The following is a 24,197-nucleotide window of genomic DNA, read 5'->3' on the forward strand; positions in this document are numbered from 1 at the left end:
TATCAACCTGTGCAGCGACCTTGAGGGATGTATGGATTTGAACCCCAAGGTCCCTTTGTTCATCCACACTCTTAAGTAACCGACCATTAATCCTGTACTCAGTCTTCTGGTTTATCCTTCCAAAATGCATCACCTCACAATTGTCCAGATTGAACTCCATCTGCCATTTTTCTGCACAGCTCTGCAGCCTGTCTATATACTCTTGTAACCTTTGACAACCTGCAGCTCCATCCACAACTCCTCCAATCTTCGAGTCATCCGCAAACTTACTCACCCATCCTTCCGCCTCTACATCCAGGTCATTTATAAAAATCACAAATAGCAGGGGTCCCAGGACAGATCCCTGCGGCACTCCACTAGTCACCGACCTCCAGGCAGAATACTTTCCTTCCACAACTACCCTCTGCTTTCTTCCTTTAAGCCAATTTTTTATCCAAACAGTCAAGGTTCCACTTATCCCATGCCTCATGACTTTCTGGATGAGTCTCTCATGAGGGACCCTGTCAAATGCTTAGCTGAAGTCCATGTAGATCACATTCACTGCCCTACTCTCATCAATTTCTTTTGTTACCTCTTCAAAAAACTCAATCAGGCTCATGAGGCACGATCTTCCCTTCACAAAGCCATGTTGACTATCCATGAGTAGACTGTACTCCTCCAAATGCTCATAGATCCTATCCTTAAGAATCCTTTCCAGCAGTTTGCAGACCACTGACGTAAGACTCACCGGTCTATAGTTCCCAAGTTTCTCCCTATTACCTTTTTTAAACAAGGGAAATACATTTGCCATTCTCCAGTCCTCCGGCCCTTCCCCTGCAGCCAGAGGATTCAAAGATCATAGCTAATGCTCCTGCGATCTCTTCCCTCAATTCTCACAACAACCTGGGGTGTATCATATTCGGCCCTGGGGATTTATCAGTCTTAATGTTTTTAAGAAGATCCAGCACTTCTTCTTCCTTAATCTCCACATCATCCAGCAGACAGTTCTAATTCGACCTCATCCTGATCAAAATCCTTTTCACTTGTGAATAATGAAGCAAAGTATTCATTTAGGACTTCCCCAACCTCCTCCGCTTCCAGGCACATGTTGCCCTCTTTATCCTTTAGTGGTCTCACCTTCGTTCTCGTCATCCTCCCATTCTTCACATACACATGGAACGCCTTGGGGTTCTCCTTAATCCTAAATGCCAAGGCCTTCTCCTGCCCCCTTCACTGGTCACTCCACTGGTGACCAACATCCATGCAGAATATGACCCGTCTACAACCACTCTTTGCCTTCTGTGGGCAAGCCAGTTCTCAATCCACAAAGCAATGTCCCTTTGGATCCCATGCCTCCTTACTTTCTCAATAAGCCGTATTGAGAAATGGGGTACCTTATCAAATGCCTTGATGAAATCCATATACACGACATCTACTGCTCTTCCTTTATCAATGTGTTTAGTCACATCCTCAAAAAATTCCATCAGGCTCATAAGGCACGACCTGCCATATAACCACATAACATTTACAGCACGGCCTTTCTAGTCCGTGCCGAACACTTACTCTCACCTAGTCCCACTGGCCTGCACTCATCCCATAACCCTCCATTCTTTTCCTGTCCATATACCTATCCAATTTTACTTTAAATGACAATACCGAACCTGCTCTACCACTTCTACTGGAAGCTCGTTCCACACAGCTACCACTCTCCGAGCAAAGAAATTCCCCATCGTGTTACCATTAAACTTTTGCCCCACAACTCTCACCTCATGTCCTATTATTTGAATCTCCCCTACTCTCAATGGAAAAAGCCTATCTACATCAACTCTATCTAACCCCTCATAATTTTAGGTACCTCTATCAAATCCCCCCTCAACATTCTACGCTCCAAAGAATAAAGACCATCTTGTTCAACCTTTCCCTGTAACTTCTGCTGAAACCCAGGTAACATTCTAGTAAATCTTCTCTGTACTCTCTCTATTTTGTTGATATCTTTCCTATAATTCGGTGACCAGAACTGTACACAATACTCCAAATTCGGCCTTACCAATGCCTTGTACAATTTTAACATTACATCCCAACCCCTATACTCAATGCTCTGATTTATAAAGGACAGCATACCAAAAGCTTTCTTCAGCACCCTATCCACATGAGATTCCACCTTCAGGGAACTATGTACCATTATTCCTAGATCACTCTGTTCTACTGCATTCCTCAATGCCCTACCATTTACCATGTATGTCCTATTTGGATTAGTCCTACCAAAATGTAATACCTCACACTTATCAGCATTAATCTCCATCTGCCATCGTTCAGTCCACTCTTCTAACTGGCCTAAAAATCTCTCTGCTTGCTTTGAAAACCTACTTCATTATCCACAACGCCACCTACATTAGTATCATCTGCATACTTACTAATCCAATTTACCACCCCATCATCCAGATCATTAATGTAAATGACGAACAACTTTGGACCCAGTACAGATCCCAAAGGCACACCACTAGTCACCGGCCTCCAACCTGACAAACAGTTATCCACCACTACTCTCTGGCATCTCCCATCAAATTTGAGGAAGGACATTCTTGCTATTGAGGGAGTGCAGCGTTGGTTCACAAGGTTAATTCCCAGAATGGCGGGACTGTCATATGTTAAAAGATTGAAGCGACTGGGCTTGTATACACTGGAATTTAGAAGGATGAGAGGAGATCTGATTGAAACATATAAGATTATTAAGGGATTGGACACGCTGGAGGCAGGAAGCATGTTCCTGCTGATAGGCGAGTCCAGAACTAGAGGCCGCAGTTTAAGAATAAGGGGTAGGCCATTTAGTATAGAGATGCGGAAAAACTTTTTCACCAGAGAGTGATGGATATGAGGAATGCTCTGCCCCAGAAGGCAGTGGAGGCCAAGTCTCTAGATGCATTCAAGAGAGAGTTAGATAGAGCTCTTATAGATAGCGGGGTCAAGGGACATGGGGGAGAGGGCAGGAACAGGGTACTGATTGTGTATGATCAGCCACGATCACAGTGAATGGCGGCGCTGGCTAGAAGGGCCGAATGGCCTACTCCTGCACCTACTGTCTATTGACTGCCTGTATAAAACACGCTAATAAGGGGGGCGCTGTTGTAGTCTGGCGTACTGACCTCCACCTGGCCGAGACACAGCGACAACTGTCTGATATCTCTTCTTATTTACCCCTTGATCATGACCCCACTAAGGAGCACCAGGCCACTGTCTCCTATACCACCACCAACCTTATCAGCTCTGGGGATCTCCCATCCACTGCCACCAAGCTCAGTTCCCATACACCACACTTCCCTTTTCTACCTCTTACACAAGATCCACAAACCTGCCTGTCCAGGTAGACCCATTGTCTGAGCTTGCTCCTGCTCCACCGAACTCAGTTCTGCATACCATGACACTGTTTTATCCCCCCTTGTTCAATCCCTTCCCACCTATGTTCGTGACACTTCTCATGCTTTGAATTTTTTCAATGGTTTTAAGTTCCCTGACCCCCAATGCCTTATTTTCACCATGGACATCCAGTCCCTATATATTTCCATCCCCCACCAGGAAGGTCTCAAAGCTCTCCGCTTCTCTTTGGATTCCAGACCTAACCAATTCCCCTCTACCACCACTCTCCTCCGTCTAGCAGAATTAGTTCTTACTCTCAATAATTTCTCCTTTGGCTCCTCCCACTTCTTCCAAACCAAAGGTGTGGCCATGGGCACCCGCATGGGTCCCAGTTACGCCTACTTTTTTTATTGGCTTTGTAGAACAGTCTTAGTTCCAAACCTATACGGGTATCCGTCCCCCTTTTCCTTCGCTACATCGACGACTACAATGGCGCAGCCTCCTGAATGCATGCTGAGCTCGTTGACTTCATTAACTTTGCCTCCAACTTTCACCCTGCCCTCAAATTTACCTGGTCCATTTCTGACACCTCCCTCTCCTTTCTTGATCTTTCTGTCTCCATCTCTGGGGACGGCTTATCTACTGATATCTACTATTAGCCTACGGACTCTCACAGCTACCTGGACTATTCCTCTTCCCACCCTGTCTCTTGCAAAAATGCTATCCCCTTCTTGCAATTCCTCTGTCTCTGTTGCATCTGCTCTCAGGATGAGGCTTTTCATTCCAGGACGAAGGAGATGTCTCCCTTTTTCAAACAGAGGAGCTTCCCTTCTTCCACCACCAACTCTGCTCTCAAACGCATCTCTCCCATTTCCCACACATCTGCCCTCACCCCATATGCCTGCCACCCCACTCAAGATAGGGTTCCACCTGTCCTCATTTACCACCCTACCAGCCTCCGGGTCCAACGTATAATTCTCCGTAACTTCCACCACCTCCAATGGGATCCCACTACCAAGCACATCTTCCCCCCCATCCCCTTTCTGCTTTCTGCAGGGATCGCTCCCTACACGACTCCCTTGTCCATTCTTCCCCCCCATCCCTTCCCACCAATCTCCCTCCTGGCACTTAGCCTTGTAAGCAGAACAAGTGCTGCACCTGCCCTTACACTTCCTCCCTCACCACCATTCAGTGAGGGAGTCCTTCCAGGTGAGGCGACACTTCATCTGTGAATCGACTGGTGTGGTATACTGTGTCCGGTGCTCCTGGTGTGGCCTCCTATATATTGGTGAGATCCGACTCAGACTGGGAGACCATTTCACTGAACACCTATGCTCTGTCCGCCAGAGAAAGCAGGATCTCCCAGTGGCCACACATTTTAATTCCACGTCCCATTCCCATTCTGATATGTCTATCCATGGCCTCCTCTACTGTCAAAATGAAGCCACACTCAGGTTGGAGGAACAACACCTTATATGCTGGCTGGGAGCCTCCAACCTGATGGAGTGAAAATTGACTTCTCTAACTTCCGTTAATGCCCCTCCTCCCCTTCTTACCCCATCCCTAATATATTTAGTTTTTTTCCTCCTCCTCTTTTTTTTCCCTCACTCTCTGCCCATCACTCTGCCTGTTCTCCATCTCCCTCTGGTGCTCCCCTCCCCCTTTCTTTCTCACTAGGTCTCCCATCCCATGATCTTTCTCTTCTCCAGCTCTGTATCCCTTTTGCCAAATACCTTTCCGGCTCTCAGCTTCACCCCACCCCCTCCGGTCTTCTCCTATTGTTTCGCGTTCCACTTCCCCCTCCTACTTTCAAATCTCTTACTATCTTTCCTTTCAGTTAGTCCTGATGAAGGGTCTCAGCCCAAAACGTCAACAGTGCTTCTCCCTATAGATGCTGCCTGGCCTGCTGTGTTCCACCAGCATTTTGTGTGTGTGTTGCTTGAATTTCCAGCATCTGCAGATTCCCGTGTTTCCTCATCACCCAATATCAATTTCCCTTTCTCGTCTTCCAGGGGACCTACATTGACTTTAGCCACACTCTTCCATTTTATATATTTTATAAAAACTTTTGCTATCTGTTTTTATATTTGTGCTAATTTACTTTCATACTTCATCTTCCCTTTCCTTATTTACTGTTTAGTTGTTCTCTGTTGCTTTTTAAAGTTTTCCCAATCCTCCAGTTTCCCACTACTCTTTGCGACTTTGTACACGAGCTTTTAATTTGATAGTATCTTTTATTTCCTTAGTTATCCAAGACTGGCTCTCCCCACACTTACTCTCCTTACCTTTGACTGGTATATACTCTTGTTTTAGCACTGTGAAACCTCTGAAACTATTCCACTGTTCCTCAACTGTCCTACCAAATAGCCTGTGCTCCCAATCCACATTAGCCAACTCCCCTATCCCATTGTTGTTTCCCTTGTTCAAGCATAATACACTAGTTTTAGATCTACCTATTTCATCCTCCATCTGAATTCGAAATTCAATCATACTATGATCACTCTTTCCAAGAGGATCCCTGACTACAAGATTGTTAATCTTACCTATCTCATTGCACAGGACTCAACTTAAGATAATATTTTCCCTTTTAGGTTCACTAACATGTTGCTCAAGAAAGCCATCATGGATGCATTCTATGAAGTCCTCCTCAAGACTTCCTTGACCAACCTGATTCACCCAATCTATGTGGAAGTTAAAATCCCTCATGACAACTGCCATTCCATTCTTACAAGCCTCAGTTATTTCTTGGTTAATCGCCTCTGCAAATGCAATATTTTTATTAGGTGGCCTATAGACAACACCCACCAGTGATTTTTTTACTATTTTTAATCTCTACCCAGATGGACTCAACATTCTGCTCCGTAGACCTTATATCGTCTCTCACAATCACCCTGATCTCATCCCTAATCAAGAGTGCTACCCCACCTTCTCTGCTTTCCTGCCTATCTTTCCGTATTACCTGATATCCTTGGATATCTAATTCCCAGTCATCTCCACCTTGCAACCAGGTTTCTGTAATGGCTACTAAATCATGTCTTGGTACTGATCTGTGCCACAAGTTCACTAACCTTGTTTCTAATACTACGGACATTTAGATAAAGTGCCCTTATACTCATTGTCTTTTTAGAATCTAGTGACCTATGTGATTTTTGCTTTTTACTTTTATGCACTCTACTTTTACTTTTTTCTTCACTAACTCTAACTTTGGTTTCTGCATCACTTTCCTCTTCTTTTCTGTGTGGGTTCCCATCCTCCTGCCATATTATTTTAAAGCCTCCCCAACAGCACTAGCAAACAATCTTTTGAGCCAAAGCCCTCTCACTCTGCTACACTATTACTCAGCTGCCCACTGTATATGGCGGTCTTCTTTTTAAGAGGTGGCTGAAGAGACTGTCAAGGCATTAATGATTTTTCATTCACACATGAGGCTGCTTAACAAGCTATGAGCCCATGGTATTACAGGAAAGATTCTAGCATGGATAAAGCAAAGATTGATTGGCGGAAGGCAGAGTGTGGGAATAAAGGGAATCTTTTCTGACTGGCTGACAGTGACTAATGGTATTCCATAGGGATCTGTGTTGGGTTATTTTTTTTACATTATATGTCAATAATTTGGATGATGGAATTGATAGCTTTGTTGCAAAGATTGCAGATGATACAAAGATCAGAGGAGGGGCAGGTAATTTTGAGGAAACAGAAAGGCTACAGGAAAATGAGTAAAGTGGCAGATGGAATATTATCTGGAAGTGTACGGTCATGAACCTTGGTAGAAGAAATAAAAGGGTTGACTATTTTTAAAATGGAGAGAAAAGACAAAAATCTGAGGTGGAAAGGGATTTGTGTGTCCTTATGCAGGATTAATTTGCAGTTGAGTTTGTGGCAACGAAGGCAAATATGATGTTAGCATTCATTTGAAGAGGACTAGAGTATAAAAGGAAGGATGTAATGATGAGACTTTATAAAGCACTGGAGGAGCCTGAGAGCAGTTTTTGGCCCCTTAGGATGTGTTGAAATTGGAAAGGGTTCAAAAGAAGTTCACAAAAATAATTCCAGGATTAAAAGGCATGTGGTATGAAGAACGTTTGATAGCTCTGGGCCTGTATTCACTGGAATTCAGAAGAATGAGGGCAACCTAATTGTAACCTACAGAATGTTGAAAGGCCTCAATGGAATGGATGTGGAGAAAAAAATTTCCTCTGGTCCGAGTGTCAAAACCAGAGGACATTGCCTCAAAATAGAGGGGCATCATTTTAGAAAAGAGACGAGGGCAAATTTCTTTTGCCAGAGTAGTGAATCTGTGGAATTTGTTGCCACAGGTTGTAGAGGCCAAGTCTTTAAGTGCATTTAAGAAGTTGATAGGTTCCTGCTTGGTCAGGACATGAAACGATATGGAGAACAGGTGTGGGGGGGGATAGCAGAAGATTGAAGCAGAGAGGAAAATTGGATCAGGATGAAATGATAGAACAGATTCAATGGACCAAATGGCATAATTCTGCTCCTATACTCAGTAGTGTGGTATATAGCAAGGTGGTTATTGCAGACTTTTTATTCGAGGCAAAAACTTGATAAATTCGTAATAAGTATATTTTAAAGTGAAAATACGAGGCTTGAAACTTTAAAGGTGCAGGATCAGAAACACCTGAGTACTGATAGGCACAGAGCATTGAAAAGAAAGGCAAGCTGAGAAAGAAATTAAAGATATCTTGGATGTAGAACCACAGATCCAAAACCATTCCAGCAGTACTACTGGCTAAATTAGTATTGCCACAACTTGGTTGAATAAGTTGCATGCAGCTGCACTATATTTCTATAGATACACCTCGTAGAACATTCTGACTGCATCTCAGCCTTGTATGAAGCCTCCATAGCACAGGCCTGAAAACACACAATTCAGGAATAGCTTCTTCCCCTCTGCCATCTGATTTTTGAATGGACTTTAAACTATTGAACACTACCTCATAACTTTTATTCCTCTTTTTACACTACTTATTTAACTTTTTTTAATATATAGGCTTCTTACTGTAATTCACAGTTTTATTATGTATTGCAATATACTACTGCAAAATGACAAATTTCATTACATATGCCAGTGATATTAAACCTGATTCTGATCAGAGGCTGCAAAGGGTTATAGACTCAGCCAGCTCCATCATAAGATCTTGTAGTAGAATTAGGCCATTTGGCCTATCGAGTCTCTCTGCCAACTCTCCACCATCGAGGACATCTTCAAGAGACAATGCCTCGAGAAGGTGGCATCAATCTATAAGGAGCCTTATGATCTGGGACCTAACACCCTTAGTACTACCACAGGGCAGAACGTAAAACACACACAACAATTCAAGAGCAGCTACTTCCCTTTCACCATCAGATTTCTGAATGGTCCATAAACACAATGACAATAGGTGCAGGAGTAGGCCATTCGGCTCTTTGAGCCAGCACCGCCATTCACTGCGATCATGGCTGATCATCCACAATCCGTACCCCACTCCTGCCTTCTCCCTATATCCCTATCTTTAAGAGCTCTATCTAACACTTTTTTGAAAGCATCCAGAGAATTGCCCTCCACTTCCTTCTGAGGCAGAACATTCCAGATCCACAACTCTCTGGGTGAAAAAGTTTTTCCTCAACTCCGTTCTAAATGGCCTACCCTTTATTCTTAAACTGTGTCCTCCGGTTCTGGATTCCCCCAACATCAGGAACATGTTTCCTGCCTCTAGAGTGACCAATCCCTTAATAATCTTATATGTTTCAATCAGATCCCCTCTCATCCTTCTAAATTCCAGTGTATACAAGCCCAGTCGCTCCAGTCTTTCAAGATATGACAGTCCCGCCATCCTGGGAATTAACCTCGTGAACCTACGCTGCACTCCCTCAATAGCAAAATTTGGAGACAAAAACTGCACATAATACTCCAGGTGTGGTCTCACCAGGGCCCTGTACAACTGCAAAAGGACCTCTTTGCTCCTATACTCAACTCCCCTTGTTATGAAGGCCAACATACCATTAGCTTTCTTCACTGCCTGCTGTACCTGCATGCTTACTCCAGTGACTGATGAACAAGGACACCTAGATCTCGTTGTACATCCCCTTTTCCTAACTTAACACCATTTAGATAGTAATCTGCCTTCCTATTCTTGCCACCAAAGTGGATTACCTCACATTTATCCGCATTAAACTGCATCTGCCATGCATCTACCCACTCACACAACCTGTTCAAGTCACCCTGCATTCTCTTAACATCCTCCTCACATTTCGCCTGCCACCCAGCTTTGTGTCATCTGTAAATTTGCTAATGTTACTTCTAGTCCCTTCATCTAAATCATTAATGCATATTGTAAACAGCTGTGGTCCCAGCACCGCGCCTTGAGGTACCCCACTGGTCACTGCCTGCCATTCTGAAAAGGACCCGTTAATCCCCACTCTTTGTTTCCAGTCTGCCAACCAATTTTCTATCTATGTCAGTACCCTACCCCCAATACCATGTGCTCTAATTTTGCCCACTAATCTCCTATGTGGGACTTTATCAAAGGCTTTCTGAAAGTCCAGGTACGCTACATTCCTCGCACAGGCTACAAGCTACAGGAATGCTACGCTACAGGCTCTCCCTTGTCCATTTTCATAGTTACATCCTCAAAAAATTCCAGAAGATTAGTTAATCAACCATGATTTCCCCTTTGTAAATCCATGCTGACTTGGACCGATCCTGTTACTGCTATCTAAATGTGGCGCTATTTCATCTTTTATAATTGACTCCAGTATCAACCCCAGCACTGATGTCAGGCTAACTGGTCTATAATTCCCTGTTTTCTCTCTCCCTCCTTTCTTAAAAAGTGGGACGACATTAGCCACCCTCCAATCAGCAGGAACTGTTCCTGAATCTATAGAACATTGGAAAATGATTACCAATGCATCCACGATTTTTAGAGCCACCTCTTTAAGTACCCTGGGATGCAGACCATCAGGTCCTGGGGATTTATCAGCCTTTAGTCCCATCAGTCTACCCAACACCATTTTCTGCCTAATGTGAATTTCCTTCAGTTCCTTCGTACCCTAGGTCCTCTGGCCACTATTACATCTGGGAGATTGTCTGTGTCTTCCCTAGTGAAGACAGATCCAAAGCACCTGTTCAACTCATCTGCCATTTCCTTATTCCCCATAATAAATTCATCCGTTTCTGTCTTTAAAGGCCCAACTTTGGTCTTAACTATTTTTTTCCTCTTCACATACCTAAAGAAGCTTTTACTATCCTCCTTTATATTCTTGGCTAGATTACTTTCATACCTCATCTTTTCTCCCCATATTGCCTTTTTGTTGCTCTTTAAAAGTTTCCCAGTCCTCTGGCTTCACACTCATCTTTGCTATGTTATACTCTTTTATTTTTATATTCTCCTTGATTTCCCTTGTCAGCCATAGTTGCCCCCTACTCCCCTTAGAATCTTTCTTCCTCTTTGGAATGAACTGATTCTGCACCTTCTGTATTATTCGCAGAAATACTTGCCATTGTTGTTCCACTGTCATCCCTGCTAGGGTATCCTTCCAGTCAACTTTGGCCAACTCCTCTCTCATGACCTCACTTTTTGAACTCTCGATTTTTTTTGTATTTCTTATTTATCTTATTGTATTTTTATGTATCGCATTGTACTGCACCTCAAAACAATAATTTGATGGCATATATCAGTGATAATAAACCTTATTCCAGTCACTCATTTAATATTACTTAGATCACGAGTGCTGAGTTAGATTTTGTTAATTAGACAAAGGCTGGGCCAGGCACCAGAGAATCTTCTATTTATTCACAAACAATAGAAAATTGGCAGATGCTGGAAATCCGAGCAACACACATAAAACGCTAGAGGATCTCCGCAGTCCAGACAGCATCTGGTGAAGGGTTTCGGCCCGAAACGTCCACTGTACTTTTTTTCCATAGATACTGCCTGGCTAGCTGAGTTCCTCCAGCATCTTTTATTTATCCTTTTCTTATGCGCTATTTATTTACTTTGTAATTCACAATAACTTTGTGTTTTTTTGGTGCCGTACTTCTACCGCAAAGTGACATTTCACGCCACATAAGACTGATAATAAACGTGGGGACGGCAAAGAGACACTCAAGTGGGGCACCGTGCAATTTTTTTAAAAAAGGCAAACTATAAGCAGATTAGAAGAGAGATATCCCCAACTCCGAAGAGGGCTGTTACCTGTTGGCCTTCACAGTGGGCCAGTTGACGACGTACTGGTGTAGGAACCCGGGTCGCCGCCGTTGGTCCGGAGCCGATTCTCGCGCCCTGATTTGAACAGCTCGAGCGCCGCGCTCGCGCTCGCGCTCTCGCAACGCGCTGAGGTGACAGAAACCGCGTCACTCTGAGGCTCCGGCAAGTGAAAAACTGAGGGAGCCGCGGCCCTACCGTGTTGCTCTGCTTGTCATGAGGCTTATTTTACAGGAGGAACTCAGTAGGTCAGGCTGCATTTATGCAGAGCAATAAACAGTCATCATTTTGTGCAGTCGCTCCAGATTTCCCACACCTGCAGGGCATTTATTTTACAGATCCCTTGCCCCTCTACCTCCAGTGGTACACTCCGCTCTGGCGTGCTGCGCGTCCCCGAGCAACGCGCCGAATGGTAAACACAGACTTCGCCGAGTGTGTGAGCCCACGATTCCGGGGCTGTGCCGGTAAGTAGTGCGGCCCCGAAATATCTTACTTCATTTCACATTGTAGGTCAGCCGTCGACGATATGGCCCTGTTGTTTGTCTTTACGGCGGGAGGAGTTCCACAGTTCAAAGCTGTGCGGTCAAAATATGAATACAGGGCCTGCAGATAGGTAATGCATCGTTTGACATTTATAAGTACAGATTGCTTTCTTCTAGGCAAGTGATTCAGTAATGTTTAGCTTTTAATTCCCATCCGCCATCAAATTTCGAATGGACAATAACTCAACAGAATCAGAAACTGATGAACTCAATAACGCTGCCTCACTCACTGTTCTTGCACTACTTAATTTATTTTTAAAGATATTGTAATATATAGGTTTATGATAATTATGTATTGCAATGTACTGCTGCTGCATAACAACAAGTTTCATGATATATATGTGATATAAACCGGATTCTGATTTTTTATTTATATTGGGTACAAAAATGTTACTGCAGTTCATAGCTAGTTGTTCTATTTTTGTTAACATGGGAAAGTCGCAGATGATGGAAATCCAGAACAACAAACATAAATTGCTGGAGGAACTCAGCGGGTCAGGCAGCAACAATAGTAATGAATAAATAGTTGACGTTTTGTGCCGAGACCTTTCTTCAGGACTATTCATTACCCTTGTTTAACAGCATCAACTTGTTTATAACCATATAACAATTACAGCAGGGAAACAGGCCATCTCGGCCCTTCTAGTCCGTGCGGAACACTTACTCTCACCGAGTCCCACTGACCCGCACTCAGCCCATAACCCTCCAACATAGAGGTATGTTTTTTGGGATTTTTTTTAAAACAGAAATGCAAGAAATGAATACATGCTGCATAAGTGTAACATTCTCAAGGTTATGAAACAGTGAAAATTGGAGATCCCAAGAGACCAGAATTTGTGCAGTGTGGGTATAAAACACTGGTAGAAGTTAAGACTTTGAAAGTGTCATGTTAACAAACAGGAGAAAATGTAGATGCTGGAAATCTGAGCCACACACACACAAAATGTTGGAAGAAATCAGCAGGCCAGGCAGCATCCATGGAAAAGAGTAACGTTTTGGGTCAAAACCCTTTGGCAGAGTTTCAGCCCAAAATGTCAACTGTACTTTTTTCCATAGGTTCTGTCTGATCTGCTAAGTTCCTCCAGCTTTTTGTTAGAATTGGTGTCGTTGTTTAATGGATGAACAGGATTCATGAATGAGCAGGACATGGGGAGAATGAGAGAATTTGGAGTCAGAATTAGATATACTATTGCTGACACATGACATGAAATGTGTTCTTTATTGGCAGCAAAACAGTGCATAGACATGAAGTGCTATAAATTACAAAAATAAACTAGAAACATAGAAAACCTACAGCACAATGCAGGCCCTTTGGCCCACAATGCTGTGCTGAACATGTACTTTAGAAATTACCTGTTATCCATAGCCCTCCATTTTCCTAAGCTCTATGTACCTATCCAAGAGTCTCTGAAAAGACCCTATCTTATCCGCCTCTACCATCGTTGTTGGCAGCCTATTCCACACACTCTCCATTCTCTGTATAAAAAAACTTACCCCTGACATTTCCTCTGTACCTACTTCTAAGCACCTTAAAACTGCACTCTCGTATTAGCCATTTCAGCCCTGGGAAGTGGCCTCTGACTGTCCTCACAATCAATACCTCTCATCATCTTACAGGGTAACTTTTATCCTCTGCCACTCCAAAGAGAAAAAGCTGACTTCACTCAACCTATTCTCATAAGGCATGCTCCCCAATCCAGGCAACATCCTTGTAGATCTCTTTTGCACCCTTTCTATGGTTTCCACGTCCTTCCTGTAGTGAGGCAACCAGAATTGAGCACAGTACTCCAAGTGGGGTCTGACTAGGGTCCTGTATAGCTGCAACATTACCTCTCGGCTCTTAAACTCAATCCCACAGTTGATGAAGGCCAATGCACCGTATGCCTTCTTAAGCAGAGTTGACATGTGCAGCAGCTTTCAGTATCCTATGGACTCAGATCCCAAGATCCCTCTGATCCTCCACACTGCCAAGAAGCTTACCATTAATACTATATTCTGCCATCATATTTGACTTACCAAAATGAACCACCTCACACTTAACTGGGTTGAACTCCAACTGCCACCTCTCAGCCCAGTTTTGCATCCTATAAATGTCGTGCTGTAATCTCTGACAGCCCTCCACACTATCCACAACAACTCCAACCTTTGTGTCATCAGCAAATTTACTAACCCATCCCTCCACTTCCTCATCCAGGTCATTTATAAAAATCATGAAGAGAAGGGGACCCAGAACAGATTCCTGAGGCACGCCACTGGTGACCTCCATGCAGAATATGATCTGTCTACAACCACTCTTTGCCTTCTGTGAGCAAGCCAATTCTGGATCCACAAAGCAAGGTCACCATGGATCCCATGCCTCCTTACTTTCTCAATAAGCCTTATCAAATACTTTGCTGAAATCCATATACACTACATCTACTGCTCTACCTTCATCAATGTGTTTTGTCACATCCTAAAAAAATTCAATTAGGCTCATAAGGCACGACCTGCCTTTCACAAAGCAATGCTGACTATTTCTAATCATATTATGCCTTTCCAAATGTTCATAAATCCTGCCTCTTAAGTTCTTTTCCATCAACTTAACAAACACTGAAGTAAGACTCACTGCTCTATAATTTCCTGGGCTATCTCTACTCCCTTTCTTGAATAAGGGAACAACATCTGCAACCGTCCAATCCTCTGGAACCTCTCCCGTCCTCATTGATGATGCAAAGATCATTACCAGAGGCTCAGCAATCTCCTCCCTCACCTCCCACAGTAGCCTGGCATACATCTCATCCAGTCCCGGAAACTTCCCCAACAATGCTTTCCAAAAGCACCACACCCTCTTTCTTAATGTCTATATGTTCAAGCTTTTCAATCCTCTGCAAGTCATCCCTACAATCGCCAAAATCCTTTTCCGTAGTGAATAATGAAACAAAGTATTCATTAAGTATCTCTGTGATCTCCTCCAGTTCCATACACGCTTTTCCACTGTCACACTTGATTGGTCCTATTCTCTCATGTCTTATCCCCTTGTTCTTCACATATTTGTAGAATGCCTTGGGGTTTTCTTTAATCCTGCTCGTCAAGGCCTTCTCATGGCCCCTTCTGGCTCTCCTAATTTCATTCTTAAACTCCTTCCTGCTAGCCTTATAATCTTCCAGATCTCTATCATTACCTAGTTTTTTGAACCTTTCGTAAGCTTTTCTTCTTGACTAGATTTTCAACAGCCTTTATACATCACGGTTCCTGTACCTGAACATCCTTGCCCTGTCTCATTAGAATGTACCTATGCAGAATGCCACTCAAATATCCCCTGAACACTTTCCACATTTCTGCTGTACATTTCCCAGAGAACATCTGCTCCCAATTTATGCTTCCAAGTTGCTGCCTGATAGCTTCATATTTCATCTTACTCCAATTAAATGCTTTCCAAACCTGTCTGTTCCTATCCCTCTACAATGCTGTGGTAAAGGAGATAGAATTGTGATCACTGTCTCCAAAATACTTCCCCTCTGAGAGATCCGACACCTGACCAGGTTAATTTTCCAATACCAGATCAAGTGCAGCCTCTCCTCTTGAGGGCTTATCTACATATTGTGTCAGGAAACCTCCCTGAACACATCTAACAAACTCCACCCCATCTAAACCCCTTGTTCTAGGACAGTGGTCAGCAACCTTAAGCACAAAAGATTTTCGAGCATGTGTTGTTTATTAATTTGAGGCAATACGTAACTAGATTGGTTGAACAAAGTAGAAAGGTTGAACAAGTTAGGTCTTTATTCTTTGGAGCGTAGAAGGTTGAGGGGGGACTTGATAGAGGTATTTAAAATAATGAGGGGGATAGATCAAGTTGATATGGATAAGCTTTTTCCATTGAGAGTACGGGAGATTCAAACAAGAGGACATGAGTTGAGAGGGGGCAAAAGTTTAAGGGTAACACGAGCGGGTATTTCTTTACTCAGAGAGTGGTAGCTGTGTGGAATGAGCTTCCAGTAGAAGTGGTAGAGGCAGGTTTGGTATTGTTACTTAAAGTAAAATTGGATAGGTATATGGACAGGAAAGGAATGGAGGGTCATGGGCTGAGTGCGGGTCAGTGGGATGAGGTAAGAGTAAGCGTCGGCACAAACTAGAAGGGCCGAGATGGCCTGTTTCCTTGTTGTAACTGTTATATGGTTATATAGATGTATTTAAATGGATAATTCCCAAATTTCAAGTTGTTTTATGGCATTTATCTGGCCCACTGTCTGCTCATTAATACGTGATCCGGCCCACAGAGGCATAAAGGTTGCCGACCCTTGCTCTAGGGAGATGCCAATCAGTATTTGGGAAATTAAACTCTCCCACCACAACAACCCTGTTATCATTAACCTTTCCAGCATCTGTCTCCCTATCTGCTCCTCCATGTCCCTGTTACTACTGGGTGGTCTATAAAGAAACACCCAGTGGTGTTATTGACCCCTTCCTGTTTCTAACTTCAACCCACAGTGACTCAGTAGACAATCCTCCCATGACTTCCTCCTTTTCTGCAGTGCTGACACTAACTCTGATCAGCAGTGTCATGCTCCTACTTCTTCTGCCTCCCTCCCTACTGAAACATCTAAAGCCTGGCACTTTCAGTAACCATTCCTGCTCCTGAGCCAGCCAAGTCTCTGTAATAGACACAACATCATAGCCTCAAGTATTGATCCACGCTCTAAGCTCATCCGCTTTGTTCATGATGCTTCTTGCATTAAAATAGATACATCTCAAACCATCGGTCTGAGCGCATTCCTTCTCTATCACCTGCCTATCCTCCCTCTCGTACTGTCTTCAACCTTTCTGTATTTGTGAGCCAACTGCCCCTTCCTCCATCTCTTCACTATGGTTCCCAGCCCCAGCAATTCTGGTTTAAACTCTCCCAAATAGCCTTAGCAAACCTCCCTGCCAGGATAGTGGTCCCCCTCAGATTCAAGTGCATCCCATCCTTTTTGTACAGGTCGCGCCTGCGCCATAAGAGGTCCCGATGATTCAGAAATCTGAATCCCTGCCCCCTGCTCCAATCCCTCAGCCATGCATTTATCCTCCACCTCAATCTATTCCGATACTCATTGTCACGTGGCACAAGCAGTAATCTCGAGATAACTACCTTTGAGATCCTGCTTCTCAACTTCCTTCCTAACTGTAGTCTGGTTTCAGGACCTCCTCACTTTTCCTAACTATGTTATTGGTACCAATACGTACTACAACCTCTGGCTGTTCACCTTCCCACTTAAGGATATCATGGATGCGATCAGAAACATCCCAGACCCTGACACCTAAGTGGCAAACTACCATGCACATTTCTTTCCAACTTCCACAGACTCGCTTGTCTGACCCCCTAACTATAGAGCCCCCTATTAATGATGCCTTCTTCCTTTCCCCACCCTTCTGAGCCACAGGGCCAGACTCTGTGCCAAAGATGCAGCCACTGTTGCTTCCCCTCAGATAGGTTGTTCTCCCCCTCCCCCAACAGAACTCAAACAGCAGTACTTATTGTGGGGGGCAGCCACAGTGGTACTCTCTAGTGTCTGACTCTTGCCCTTACCTCTCCCAATTGTTACCCACTTATCTGTCTCCCTAGGCCCTAGTGTGACTACTTGCTTATAGCTCCTCTCTATCACCTCCTCACTTACCCTAACCAGTTGAAGGCCATTGAGCTGCAGCTCCAGTTCCCTAATGCAGTCCCTCAGGAGCTGCATCTCAACTCACCTCAGGCAGATATGGCTGTCCGGGTGGCTGGGAGTATCGCAGACTTCCCACATCTGACAACCAGTACAGAGCACGGGCTTTCCAGACGTACTTCCTGTTTCTATTCCTCACAGGTAACTTACCTCGCCTCGACCCGTTATCGCCAAAGCCTGAATGAGCCAAAGCCTTACCACTCTGCCTCAGATCACTATGTCAATGACCACTTCGCTGGGCAGCGTCTCCCTTTTATAAAGTCCAGAGAGAAGGAGTAACAAAGTAGTGCTCATTGACCATTCAGAAATCTGATGGTGGAGGGGAAGAATATGTACAAAGTTCAAAGTAAATTTATTATCAATGTACTTGTATGTCACCATATACAGCCCCAGGATTCATTATCTTGTGGGCTTTCACAGTAAAGACATTATAGACTCAATGAAGCACTGCACCCAACAGGATGGACAAACAGCCAAAGTGCAAGGCAACAAACTGCAAATATGAAAGAGAAAATAATTTTAAAAAATAAGCAATAAATATCAAGAACATAAGATGAAGAGTCTTTAAAAGTATGTCAATAGATTGTGGGAACAGTTCAGTAATGGAGTGCGTGAAGTTATTCCCTTTGGTTCAAAAGCCTGATTGTTGAGGGGTAATAACTGTTCTGAACCCTGCGATATGGTGCTAAATCATTGAGTGTGAATCTTCAGGCTGTACCTGAAGGTAGTAACAAGAAAATAATGAGGACCTCTTAATGATGGATGCTGTCTTCTTGAGGCATCACCTCTTGACCCTGCAGCAGACAGTGAGGTCAGCTGAGAAGATCATCGGGGTCTCTCTTCCCGCCATCACGGACACTTACACTACACGCTGCATCCGCAAAGAAACAGCATTATGAAGGGCCCCATGCACCCCTCATACAATCTCTTCTCCCTCCTGCCGTCTGGGAAAAGGCTCCGAAGCATTCGGGCTCTCATGACCAGACTATGTAACAGTTTCTTCCCCCAAGCTATAAGACTCTTCAATACCCGAAGCCAGGACTGATACCTTGCCCTATTGTCCTGTTTATTATTTATTGTAATGCCGGCTCTGTTTTTGTGCACTTTATGTAGTCCTGTGTAGGTCTGTAGTCTAGTGTAGCTTTCTCTGTGGTGTTTTTTTTTACATAGTTCAGTCTAGTTTTAGTCTACTGTGTCATGTAACACCATGGTCCTGAAAAACATTGTCTCATTTTTACTATGTACTGTACCAGCAGTTATGGTTGAAATGACAATATAAGTGACTTGACTTCACTTGACTTGACTTGAAGATGATGTTTAATTCTAGTTTCCTGTCTCAGTACTTTGAGCAACAGGTCCTAATAAATCTTGCAACAACAGCACAGGCACAAAGGTACAGACAACACTCACAACATATATTATACATAAATGACAATGAAACGAGAGATAAGAAAGCATACACTGTGTGTCAGTAAAAGGGCACAATAAGAGATAAGTTCACGGTAATGCAAAAGGTCGCTTATTATGTTCCATTGCGTAGGTATGGTTAGGGTAATGCAAGAAGCTGATAGTTGTAGAAAAGCAGCTCTTTCTGAATCTAGTGGTGTGGGCCATTAGACTTCTGTACCTCCTGTCTGATAGTATTGGTGAGAAGAGGCCACAACCTGGATGAAGAGGATCTTTGATGACAGATTCCGCTTTTTGGGGCAGCAACTCCTGTAGCTGCTGTCAATGATGGGGAGGGCTGTACCAATGATGGACCAGACTGTGTCCACAGTTCTCTGCAGCCTGTGTTCCTTTTTGTTGGAATTGCTTTAGTAGGCACGATGCAACCAGTCAGGATATTTCCATTAGAACATTTGTAAAAGTTTGCTGGAGCATTTGGTGACATTGCCAAATCTTAACCTTCTGAATAAAGTAGAGGCACTGGTGGTGTGCATTTTTGCATCTTCATGTTAACCCAAGGGGTCTGTAGAACCAAGGCTAGAGAACCCCTGATCTATTGGTTGTCAGCAGTATTAGCAATGGGATATATAGCTGTTTTATATGCGTAGCTCAAGAAAAGCAGCTACAATCTGCACAAAGCTATCAAGGCTGTGAAACAACAATACAGGGACAAGATTGAATCAAGATTAACAACGAATAGCACACGTGACTATGTTTGACTTCAATGCCAAACTTAGTGCTGTTGCCAACATTGCGGCCTCTCTCCCAGATGAGCTCAATCGCTTTTACACTTGGATGCTGATGTGAGAATGCTGTTTTTGGACTACAATGAAGCATTCAACACCATAATTCCATCCAAGCTCAGCAGGAAGCTCAGAGTCCTCAGCCTTGACCGTGCATTGGGCAGTTGAATCTTGGACTTCCTGTCAAATCACCGGCAGGTGGTAAGAGTGGGCTCCCTCATCTCTACCCCTCTGACTGTCAACACAGGAGCCCTCAGCGGTGTGTACTAAGTCTCTGCCTTTACTCCCTGTATACCCATGACTGTGTCGCCACCCACAGCTCTAATCTGCTAATTAACCCTAATTATTATATTATATATATTATTTATTATTATGTTTTTTATAAATTACTATGATTGCACTTTGCACACTCAGACGGAGATGAAATGTAAAGATTTTTACTCCTCATGTATGTAAGACTCCTCAAGGAGTATGTATACTCCTCAAGGATGTAAGAAATAAAGTCAATTCAATTCAATTCAATTCAATTGCATTTGCCAATGACACTACATTGATTGGCCTAATCTCAAACAATAACGAGGTGACCTACAAGAAAGAAGTCATCTCTGACACTGTGGTGTCAAGAAAGCAACCTCTCCCTCCATGTCGCAAAAACAAACAAGCTGATTGTGGATTACAGGAGGAATAGGGATGGACTAACCCGTATTGAGGCGGAAAATGACATGGCGAAGAGGAAGTCCACCCCTCCTACAAATGACCAGGTGCTGTGTCTCACCGTGACCGACGTGAGAAGAACCCTGTGCAAGGTCAACCTAATGAAGGCTGCTGGACCAGACAATATTACTGGTAGAGTGCTCAGAGGATGTGCAGACCAGCTAGCAGATGTTCACACTTCATCTTCAACATCTCCCTGAGCAGCACCATCGTTCCAACGTGCTTCAAGGCCGCCGCCATCATCCCCATGCTGAAGAAATCTTCAGTGTCCTGCCTAAGTGACTACTATCCCATTGCACTCACATCCATCATCATGAAGGGCTTCGAGAGGCTCGTCATGAGGCATATCAAGACCCTGCTGCCCCCCTCACTGGACCCCCTGCAGTTTGTGTACCATCCCAACCGCTCAACAGATGACGCCATTGTCATCACCCTCCAGCTGGCCCTAACCCACCTGGACAAAAGAGACACATACGTTCGGATGCTGTTCATAGACTTCAGCACTCAATGCAATCATCCCTCAGAAAATGACTGGAAAGCTTAGCCTACTGGTCCTGAACACCTCCCTCTGCAAATGGATCCTAGACTTCCTGACTGGGAGACCTCAGTCAGTCTGGATCGGGAGCAGCATCTCCAACACCATCACTCTGAGCACGGGGACCCCCACAGGGCTGTGTGCTCAGTCCACTGCTGTTCACTCTGCTGACCCACGACTGTGCTGCAACACACAGCTCAAACCACATCATCAAGTTCACCGATGACACAACCGTGGTGGGTCTCATCAGCAAGAACGACGAGTTAGCTTACAGAGAGGAGGTGCAGTGACTAACAGACTGGTGCAGAGCCAACAACCTGTCTCTGAATGTGAACAAAACAAAAGAGATGGTTGTTGACTTCAGGAGGGCACGGAGCGACACTCCCCGCTGAACATCGACGGCTCCTTTGTAGAGATCGTTAAGAGCACCAAATTTCTTGGTGTTCACCTGGTGGAGAATCTCACCTGGTAATCAACACCAGCTCCATAGCAAAGAAAGCTCAGCAGCGTCTCTACTTTCTGCGGGCTGAGGAAAGTCCATCTCCCACTCCCCATCCTCATCTCATTCTACAGGGGTTGTATTGAGAGCATCGTGTTACCTAGGTCACTGTCTAGTTCGGAAATTGCACCATCTCGGATCACAAGGCCCTGCAGCGGATAGTGAGGTCAGCTGAGAAGATCATCGGGGTCTCTCTTCCCACCATCACGGACATTTACACTACACGCTGCATCCGCAAAGCAAACAGCATTATGAAGGACCCCATGCATGCCTCATACAATCTCTTCTCCCTCCTGCCATCTGGGAAAAGGCACCGAATCATTCGGGCTCTCATAACCAGACTATGTAACAGGCTCCTCAGTACCCAGCGCCTGGCCTGACACCTTGCCCTATTGTCCTGTTTATTATTTATTGTAATGCCTGCACTCTTTTGTGCACTTTATGCAGTCGTGGGTAGGTCTGTAGTCTAGTGTAGTAGTTGTGTGTTTTTTTCTCTTTTTTTTTACGTAGTTCAGTCTAGTTTTTGTAATATGTCATGTAACACCATGGTTCTGAAAAACGTTGTCTCATTTTTACTATATACTGTACCAGCAGTTATGGTCAAAATGACAATAAAAGTGACTTGAATTGATTTGATCAATGGATCTGGGGTTGGGAGGGTAAACATCTTTAAGTTCTTTGGCATCCACATCACCAAGAACCTCATGTGGTCTGTGCACGCTAGCTGTGTGGGGAAAAAGCAGAACAGTGCTTCTTTCTCCTCAGATGGTTGAGGAAGTTTGGTATGGGCCCCCAAGTCCTAAGAACTTTCTACAGGGGCACAATTGAGAGCATCCTGACTGGCTGCATCACTGCCTGATATGGGAACTGTACCTCCGTTAATCGCAGGATTCTGCAAGAAGTGGTGTGGATAGCCCAATGCATTTGTAGTTGTGAACTTCTCATGATTCTGGACATTTACAAAGAAGCTGTGAGAAAAGGGCCTGAAGAATCATTGAGGACCCAAGTCACCCCAATCACAATCTATTCCGGCTGCTACCATTCACGACAGCTTCTTCCATCAAGCCATCAGACTGATTAACTCACGCTGATCTGAGTATATTTCTATGTTACATTGACTATTATATTTATTATAAATTATTATAAATTACTCTGATTGCACATTGTACATTCAGATGGAGACATAACAGAGACTTATTCCTCATGTATGTGAAAGAAATATAATGGGGGGGGGGGGGAATCTCTTCCTCACCCCCTCCGTTCAGGGCATATATCAGAAGTACTGCATATACAGTGCCTCCAGCATTGTCAAAGACCCTTCCATCCTTCTCTCCAACTCTTTGACCTCTTACTATTAGGCATAAGTACCACAGCATAAGAACCAGAACTGTCAGGCTGTGCAACAGCTTCTTCCCCCAGGCTGTTGGACTTTTGAACACCCTGCTGCCACCAAGCTCACATGTATACCCTGTCTAAATGTCCTGCTGCCCACCCACCCACCCCCCCCCCCCACCACACTCCAGTCCCCAACTCACAGACACACTCATTGGCACCAGGCACTTTTCATCGTTTATTCCTCCTTTTTCATATATTTATATGACTGCATGTTTACTTATGTTACTGCCAATAACATTAAACTGTCTTACTTAAACATGCACCTCACATTTTATGTTAACCAGTCAGTCTTCACTCAGGGCTGGACCTGAAGAAGGTTCTCGGCCCAGAACATCAACTGCTTATTCATTTCCATAGATGCTGGCTGACCTGCTGAATTCTTCCAACAATTTGTGTGTGTTGCATCCCAAACATGGTTGCAAATTTTACATCTTTTCAGATCATAAATTTTCCTGCATGCAAATGTTTTTTAAGTTCAGGCATTTAAAGGGGAAATCTCTCTTCAGTAATGCCTTTTTAAAAAAGATTTTAAATGCATAGTTACAGAATTTAAAAGATCAGCACCAAACTGTCCACATGTTAGCAGTTTCAGTTTAAAAGTACATGCCCAGTTAACTGGGAGGCTTGTCAAGTGTGAAGATAATATTTGTCCAGCTAGACAGTGATTTTTTGGGGAGTTAAATGAATGTTGAGTTCCTTTCTCGCTGCAAATGTTCAAGTGTTGGGAAGATAATGTGGGCTTTGTGATTTGACAGGAATTATTAAAATCTGGATCTAGGAAATAGAGTGAAAATGAAATTGACATTGATATTTTCAATTATCCTTTATTTGAGTAATAATTGATTTTAGATGGTAGATCCAGGGTGTCCAGCACTGTTAATTTTGGCAATGTATTTAACACTGCAAAAGATTTCTTTTAATGTATTATTTTAGAAATTTGCCTCTTCTCAAGTTTTTAGTGAAGGATTATTTCCTCTGTTCTATTATCCATTGCTGTGGTAGAATTTTCTTTAATGCATGCATTTAAAAATTGCTCCAACATTGCAGCTGTTGTAGATTGCATTGTATCCTCAAAATATTATTTAGATTTTCCTGCACAGAA

The 24,197-nt window shown here is 43.8% G+C and overlaps 2 protein-coding genes across 7 annotated transcripts in view; one reads left to right on the forward strand and one right to left on the reverse strand.

Annotated features, from left to right (window-relative positions):
- slf1 (SMC5-SMC6 complex localization factor 1) overlaps positions 1-11,610 on the reverse strand; it is a 142,339-nt gene extending 130,729 nt beyond the window's left edge. The window contains exon 1 of the mRNA XM_059969320.1: positions 11,529-11,610. The gene's annotated coding sequence lies outside the window, so the exon portion shown is untranslated. The remainder of the gene's footprint in view (positions 1-11,528) is intronic.
- Positions 11,611-11,858: 248 nt separating this feature from the next.
- The window catches only part of kiaa0825 (KIAA0825 ortholog), a 341,406-nt gene continuing 329,067 nt past the window's right edge, over positions 11,859-24,197 (forward strand). For 3 of the 6 annotated variants that reach the window (XM_059969307.1, XM_059969304.1, XM_059969306.1), the window contains exon 1: positions 11,860-12,001. The gene's annotated coding sequence lies outside the window, so the exon portion shown is untranslated. Of the gene's footprint in view, positions 12,002-12,034; positions 12,151-24,197 lie in introns of those variants that run through there. The other 3 variants (XM_059969308.1, XM_059969309.1, XM_059969305.1) reach the window with 2 other exon arrangements.

The sequence above is a fragment of the Hypanus sabinus genome, chromosome 5 (assembly GCF_030144855.1).
Source record: "Hypanus sabinus isolate sHypSab1 chromosome 5, sHypSab1.hap1, whole genome shotgun sequence".
Taxonomy (NCBI): Eukaryota; Metazoa; Chordata; class Chondrichthyes; order Myliobatiformes; family Dasyatidae; genus Hypanus; species Hypanus sabinus.